General features: G+C 42.6%; 1 pseudogene across 1 annotated transcript; it reads right to left on the bottom strand.

Annotated features, from left to right (window-relative positions):
* Positions 1 to 2,165: 2,165 nt before the first annotated feature.
* On the bottom strand, positions 2,166 to 6,899 carry LOC311102617 (abscission/NoCut checkpoint regulator-like; annotated as a pseudogene). Its single transcript has 12 exons — positions 6,828 to 6,899; positions 6,593 to 6,695; positions 6,438 to 6,491; positions 6,185 to 6,348; positions 5,947 to 6,085; positions 5,696 to 5,801; positions 5,273 to 5,500; positions 4,970 to 5,046; positions 3,244 to 3,345; positions 2,500 to 2,666; positions 2,314 to 2,323; positions 2,166 to 2,261 (listed from the first exon to the last, which is right to left on the bottom strand). The product of its transcript is annotated as an abscission/NoCut checkpoint regulator-like (transcript).
* Between the last annotated feature and the right edge of the window lie 1,242 nt (positions 6,900 to 8,141).

The following is an 8,141-nucleotide window of genomic DNA, read 5'->3' as shown; positions in this document are numbered from 1 at the left end:
CTAAGCTAAGGATCCTGGGACTAAACACCTCCCTCTGCAACTGGATCCTGGACTTCCTGACGGGCCGCCCCCAGGTGGTAAGGGTAGGTAACAACACATCTGCCACACTGATCCTCAACACGGGGGCCCCTCAGGGGTGCGTGCTCAGTCCCCTCCTGTAATCTCTGTTCACCCATGACTGCATGGCCAGGCACGACTCCAACACCATCATTAAGTTTGCAGACGACACAACAGTGGTAGGCCTGATCACCGACAACGATGAGACAGCCTATAGGGAGGAGGTCAGAGACCTGGCCGTGTGGTGCCAGGACAACAACCTCTCCCTCAACGTGACCAAGACAAAGGAGATGATTGTGGACTACAGGAAAAAAAAGAGGACTGAGCACGCCCCCATTCTCATCGACGGGGCTGTAGTGGAACAGGTTGAGAGCTTCAAGTTCCTTGGTGTCCACATCACCAACGAACTATCATGGTCCAAACACACTAAGACAGTCGTGAAGAGGGCACGACAAAGCCTATTCCCCCTCAGGAGACTGAAAAGATTTGGCATGGGTCCTCAGATCCTCAAAAAATTCTATAGCTGCACCATCGAGAGCATCCTGACTGGTTGCATCACCGCCTGGTATGGCAACTGCTTGGCCTCCGACCGCAAGGCACTACAGAGGGTAGTGCGTACGGCCCAGTACATCACTGGGGCCAAGCTTCCTGCCATCCAGGACCTCTATACCAGGCGGTGTCAGAGGAAGGTCCTCAAAATTGTCAAAGACTCCAGCCACCCTAGTCATAGACTGTTCTCTCTGCTACCGCACGGCAAGCGGTACCGGAGTGCCAATTCTAGGTCCAAAAGACTTCTCAACAGCTTCTACCCCCAAGCCATAAGACTCCTGAACAGCTAATCATGGCTACCCGGACTATTTGCACTGCCCCCCCACCCCATCCTTTTTACGCTGCTGCTACTCTGTTAATTATTTATGCATAGTCACTTTAACTCTACCCACATGTACATATTACCTCAACTACCTCAACTAGCCGGTGCCCCCGCACATTGACTCTGCAACGGTACCCCCCTGTATATATAGCCTCCCTACTGTCACTTTATTTTACTTCTGCTCTTTTTTTTTTTTCTCAACACTTTTTTTTGTTGTTCTTTTATTTTTACTTTTTTTGTTAAAAATAAATGCACTGTTGGTTAAGGGCTGTAAGTAAGCATTTCACTGTAATGTCTGCACCTGTTGTATTCAGCGCATGTGACCAATACAATTTGATTTGATTTGATTTGTATTACACTAGATTAGCAACATAATCAGGGTTTCTTCATAGTCTCTTTGTAAAACAGGTACTGTAGGGTTGCAAAATTCTTGTAAATTTCCAAAAATTCCCTGGTTTTCCAGAAATCCTGGTTCGAGGATTACCGGATTTAATGCTTATTCCCAGTGGTGGTAAAAGTACCCAATTGTCATACTTGATTAAAAGTAAAGATACCTTAATAGAAAATAACTCAAGTAAAAGTCAAAGTCACCCAGTAAAATACTACTTGAGTAAAAGTCTAAAATTATTTGTTTTTAAATACACTTAAGTATCAAAAGTAAATGTAATTGCTAAAATATACTTAAGTACCGAAAGTAAAAGTAGAAATCATTTCAAATTCCTTGTATTAAGCAAACCAGACGGCACCATTGTCTTCTTTTTTTAATTTACGGATAGCCAGGAGCACACTCCAACACTCAGACATAATTTACAAACGAAGCAAGTGTGTTTAGTGAGTCTGCCAGATCAGAGGCAGTAGGGATGACCATGGATGTTCTCTTGATAAGTGCGTGAATTAGACAATTTTTCTGTCCTGCTAAGCATTCAAAACGTAACGAGTACTTTTGGGTGTCAGGGAAAATGGAGTAAAAAGTACATTATTTTCTTTAGTAAGTACTTTACACCACTGCTTATTCCCTCGTAATTCCAGCAATCTTCCAACCAGGATTTCTGGAAAACCAGGGCACTTTGGGAAAGTTAACAGAATTTTGCAACCCTAAAGACAGGTAGTAGTGTTTGGATAAGCCTTCGCTTTGTGATCCTTCAGAATTCCAAAAATACTGTAAAGCCTCTTAAAAAGGTATAGTACACATCTTTTAGAGTGACTCCAGGAAATATTGATGCCAGCGCCTGCAGTCTCACGTAGTCTTCTTCTTCTTCTTCTTCTTGTTTATCATAGGTGCTGTGTAACTAGCTGTGCGGCCCTCTTTCCTGTCAAACGTATCATGGCCCTCCTTGGGGAAACGGAGAGCAGATTGATCATTTAACATACTGAATACTTCATACATGTACTGCTCTGCAGAATGACAGAAGTTTATACAAGATTTATCTAGGTCATGTTTGAAAAAAACATGAGAAGCAAACAGGGACGAATTGCGTGCAACTTCACTTTCTTGTAAATCATTGCATAGATGTCAATGTAATGATTTGCTCGAGTTATGTGGCCGTAGTAGTAGTAGTATTGTGCAGTACCTGAAACAGCGGTTGCAGTAATGATCCCCATCACAGGTGTGACAGAGGATGGAGGCGTCCTGGTTACAGATGCAGCACCAGGGAAGCTCATCCTCATCACTGTCTGAAGCCTGACTGGCCAGGGCAGCTGCTGGGGTCCTCGACGATGAAGACGACACAACTGGTGTCTTAAACATAGATCAAACAAATATATACTTAATTTTGTACTTTTACCGTCTGTTTTATTTGTGGGATTCTTTGGCTGTGTTTGCACAGCTTCCCTAAGAACCCAAATCTGATATTCTTTCTATATCTGATCTCTTTTTTTCTGTCCTCACTCAGATTTACATGTGACCCATATCCGATTAGCGCATTCACACTGATGTAGCCTCTGAAGTAGCACAGATGCAATGCTCATTTACTGTCACTGTTTCGTTACATTTTGGAGTGGTTTTCATGGTAATGGCAGGTTATGTAAAAAACTAAAAAACACTTAGGAGCAAAAAAATATCTGATCTGAGAGTCCAGACAAAGGTTGCATATGGAGGATCGAGTTTGTATCAGGATTGAGGTCCACAAAAGGAGGTGGTATGAATTGGAAGTCCAAATATCAGATTCCATGTGTTTTTTTGCCGTTTACACATTAGGGGGAAAATCTGATAGGTATCAGATATGCAAATAATTGTCTAAAGATACGAATTGGGCTTCCTGTGTAAATGCAGCCTTCGAATTATATGTGTTCAAAGAGGACTGCAGGATTATTACCTGTTTCTTGTGGGCGGCTGTCTTTTCTGTGTTCCTTGGGCCACTGTGCTCAGGAGGTATGTTGTAGCCACTGGCCTCATCCAATGCAGCTTCTTCCATGAGCTGGGAATGAGTTAATAATTGCCACAATATGCTTTATCATTCCTATTCACATTGTTACCAGATCATAGGTTCAATTGTCTCTTTCAATTATGATATTTATAAGTAAAATGACAAAGCAGCAGCCTCTTGTGGTTATGAAAAGTAGCACTATCTAAAATGTGGTTGGTATGCATCCCACCAGAGTAAGTGAGCGGAGTTGAGCGGTTGGAAATCCTGCTCATCGCTCATGGAGCAGTGCTTGCTCACCGCTCCAGCACTCCATGTCCTCTCCTTCCGCTCCACTAAAAACCGCTCCACGCTCACAGGAAAAAAAATCACAATTTAACCCACACCCATCTATTTCTGTGACTACCTGGACCTACCAATTGTTTTTTTAAGTATTGAAACCAAACCATATGGATTTCAATGAAAAGTATTTGAATAAACATGAAAAGGTGAATGTATGAAGCGAACATCATTTTAAATAGGCTAGATGTCATTAAACGGCATATAAAAACACTCTAAATAGGTCAGGAGCCAGACAGGGAGCCTAAGAACGAAAACGAATTATTTAGGCTATATTATTTATATTATTTCAAGGCTATAGCCTACAAAGAAATACATTGTGAAGCATTTGCGAGTGCGACACAATAGGCTGGTAGGGACATAAAGTGTGCAGCATTTAAACAACATTTCGTTGTATTAAATCATTATAGTCTATAAATTGCACATATAGGCTGTGAGTTAATTAGAATTAAATACAAATTAAACAAAAAATGACTTATTAGTGCCTTTGAATTCATTTTTAGAAACACGAGTGTGGCCAGTCTGTGGCTTCAGGCTCATGCGATGGTGCCTGGCAAGCCGGCCAGCAGCGGAGAATATCCTCTCAACCCTTGCAGAGCCTTTTGGCCTCTCTTGCCAGGCTGGGCAGAGATGCAGAGTTGTTGTTTTTATTTTTCTATAGGTAGGCCTAAAGGTTTTTAGGCAAAATAACCCAATCAAAACAGAAAGCTCCTTGAATGTGGGAATACACCAGGCCTTTTGGGCCAAAAGTATGGCCTAATATATAGATAATAGAACAAAAATGAACAAAACTTTTAAGAGATCTTATTTTTAGTTTATAAATACTTTGCTACAATGACACACTTAGTTATCTACCCACCTCATTCCTTTAGCATGTGCACGTAGTAAGTACACCATCATTCTTTTGGGATGTGTCTTTTCAGATTCCATGATAATTCTTTAGTTGTGGACACTACATCACCACACTCCCTCTCTTGCTCTTGGTCCTCATCTTTGTATGTCACCTTGATTTAGCACCTGTGTGTTTTATCAGTTTCTTTATGAAAATATGGAGTAAATGACAGTAGCTAAAGCAAGGGGCTATAGTAGCACACAAGTAGACTACAAATGCATGCTGGGCCGGGCATGCCCTGAGCTCGTGAAGTGAGCGCTACTGGAGCGAAATTGGAGCGGGCGAGAAGGCCGACGCTCCAGCCTTTGGGAATCTCGCTCCAGTCAAATTGGGCACACTCCGCTCCTCGCTCACATACTCTGATCCCCACCATGGGTAGGAATGTAAAAGAACAAAGTATCCTTTGAGAGTGCATATTTAAAGTAGGTTCTCCTTTTAGTTGCGGACCTTTTTCAGTATCTTCGTTATGGCCTCTTCCTCAGTCTTGTCCTTGCTGTCAGGGTGTTGGAAGTCCTCCATGGTGACTGAAACACAACATGACAGAACACTGTTACAGCACAACATTAGAAAACATAACACAACACATATGACATCACCTAAACAAGTAAACACGTGACCACACTGAGGCATTCACACATAGCACCCAGTGAATGTTGAAATAGGGTTTCCTCTCCTCCATTTCTCTCATAGCTAAGGTGTGATGCTATATTAAGTATTTATATGGGAAACAATCTACAATTAGTAATTTACCCTTGTCAGGGTCCTGTCCCTTGAGCTGGGCAAGCCTTTTGGACATCTATAGGACCTGTTCCTGGGAGCAGCGGTCCTGTCTCAGATCCTCCATGGAGTCTGCCAGCAGGCGGTTCTTCTCATCCTCCAGCTGCCTGGCTGCATCCTGCAGCCCACCCCCATTATCCAGGTTCTCCTCCAGCCGGTCCCCCTCCTGTTTGTTCAGGTCATTCATGGGGCCGTCCACACCTGGAATAGAAACAAGGTGATGGTTGGGAAATAGATTTAGCATTTACAACATAACTTAGCAGCTTGATAGAGTAGGAAGCCATTGAATTGTTCTCTTTGAATAAAGATTAAACTACTGACCAAATCAGTAATACCTCACACATACCACTTTTTAATTGAAGTTGGTACAGTTACAGGGGGGAAGAATCCAAATACCTTCGGGATTTGGTTGTTGGGTGTCTATGTCAATTTCCTCTAACAACTGAGTGATCAGATCATTGGCTTCTTCTGTCTGGGTCCGAACATCAAGGGGCTGGTGTACCTGCACAGAGCCACAAAACGAACTTACTGCAACAATGGGGCTTCACTAAGACCTGAAGGATTTGGATACAGCATGAATATGAGGTCAAACAGCAGCAACACAGCAAGTTTTAGTCTAATATGTGTAGTCTAATGCTGGGACTCACAGGTGGAGGGGCTTGGGAGGGAGGAGGTCTTCCCTGTAAGGCTGCCAGGCGGTCCTCCATCTCCCATGCAGAGGGCACAGGCTGGATAGGAGGCTTCAGGGCAGCCAGACGAGATTAAATCTATTTTTCTGACAGGACTCTAAACAAAAGGCATAAGGTATAAGTTCAGGTATCAGTAAAGATATAGCCTATTGGAACATAGTGTGTTAGACAGTACTCAGTGGTGCTGAGTGCTCACTTCATTTAGTGTCCTCTTTCAGCTTTTGCTGCCTCTCAGCGATGGCCAGGTCCTCTTAACTCAGACCTTTGGTTGGAATGAGGCCTAGTTTGGCATTTCTGCTGCCCTCTGGTCCATGGGATGGTATCAGTCGTCCTTGTTTGGCCTCAAGTGCAGCAACACGCCTGAGCAAACACAATATAAAAGGCGTTATGATATCTACCGATAAACAATATGTAGCAAACAGTCAACTTAACAACCCATCTGTACTCACTTTTTGTAGTTTTCAGGCTGGGAGCATCTTGACGTATTATTTTGGTTTTCTCCACCGACAAAATATTATTCAGTGAGCAAGCAAGACCAGTCCATCAAATATCATGATATTGCATAGTCCTAATGCTTTGGTGCAAAGTTACATCATAACTCCACCTTGTGAGATTCCCATGACGATTGCTTGCAGACCTTCTGCTGGGTGTTGCCACAGCTAGGCACAACCCGAGCAAAAGGAACGCCTGCAGTTCTCACAGCCCAACTGTAAAGGATGACAATCAAAACATAAAACAAGACGTTTGAACCTGTACCAGATAATTTGACAATGGCATGAGGTAAAATCTCCAACTACAAAAACTTAAAAGGAGTAGGGTAGGGGGCACAAGCAAACCACTTTCCTGAAGAGAGTGAACTTTGACCTGAAGAGAGTGAACTTTGATGCACAACAATAACAACGGTTGTCCATTTCGCCGCATTTAGAAAGCAATGCAACCTGGTTGAACGGTCACTACTGGTATCACCTTGCCATCACAGTATAGTAAAGTGCCATTTTACAAATAAAAATAGAACTACATTTTTCTAAGATTTGGTTCGCCAGAAAAATCCATTGGTCAACCAGGAAGTCTTGCGGAATTTCCCGGTATAGTCAGTGAGCGCGCAGGAGCCACATGACATGGTAAATGTAGTCCTAATGTTGAAATGTAAATGGACACTTTTTTTTTTAGGGAAGTATTACATTTGAGTAGTTTTAGAGTCTGCCGTAAATAATTGACATTTAATGAAAAATACTTTTCATTTTTCAAACGAGTTTCTTGTTTAGGACTACACGTTTGAACACGTCATTGGGCTTTACCATCCAATCGGCTTTGTCCAAATCTTCTCGCGGTTCCGTTCAAAGTTCAAAATACACAGAGCAAGTGAAATGATGCCGCGTTCAAAACAACTGAGAACTCGGAAAAACACGAGGTTAAGTCATGACGTCAGTGATCTTTAGGTCGGAAAGTCGGAGCTTGAGGAAGAGGCCCGAGTTCGAATTCTGAGTTGGATGACGGTTCAAATCGAAGATCTATATATAACTAACCCAATATAGTTAATTGATGTTGTTTACAGTGGGAACAAATGAAGCATGGTGGGCAAAGTGAAGCACGGGCTAGTGAGATCCTATTGGCGTGTTGTAGCAAACATTTGCATAAGTTTACTGTGTGCACAAACTCAATTCGACCTTGCACTCCTTCTAAACAACGCCATTTTTTAAAACTTTGGCAAAGCTTCAAGTCAATAAAACTTAGTGTACTGTGTCCGTAACAGATGCTAGTTTTGGGAACAGAAAAATGTATTGAGATCAGATGTTTCATTAATGAGAAAATTAGCAGAAGTTTCGGCCCAGTTTCACCTAGTTCCATCCTCTCCCACTACCCCCGACTGGACTTCCTCTCACTACCATATTTGGTGGTGAGAACGTTCTAACGCTTCAGCTTTATAGCCCATGTGACTTGTCTGGGTTACCCCTTCTGTCTGTGTCATAGCCTTAGCTGGTGGTACCTTGTAGAATAGACACCGACTGGAACGCGGTTTTAACCAATCAGCATTCAAAATTAGACCCACCCATTGTATAATGCGTGATACCTTGCTTGCTACTTGCTTTGTAAAGCATTACAAGTTGGCCAAGATGTCCTTGTGTGGCTTTTCATTGTTTGTTTTGTCTAAA

Source organism: Coregonus lavaretus, assembly GCF_964263955.1.
Source record: "Coregonus lavaretus genome assembly, chromosome: 27".
Lineage (NCBI taxonomy): Eukaryota > Metazoa > Chordata > Actinopteri > Salmoniformes > Salmonidae > Coregonus > Coregonus lavaretus.
This window is presented reverse-complemented; position numbering and strand designations above follow the sequence as displayed.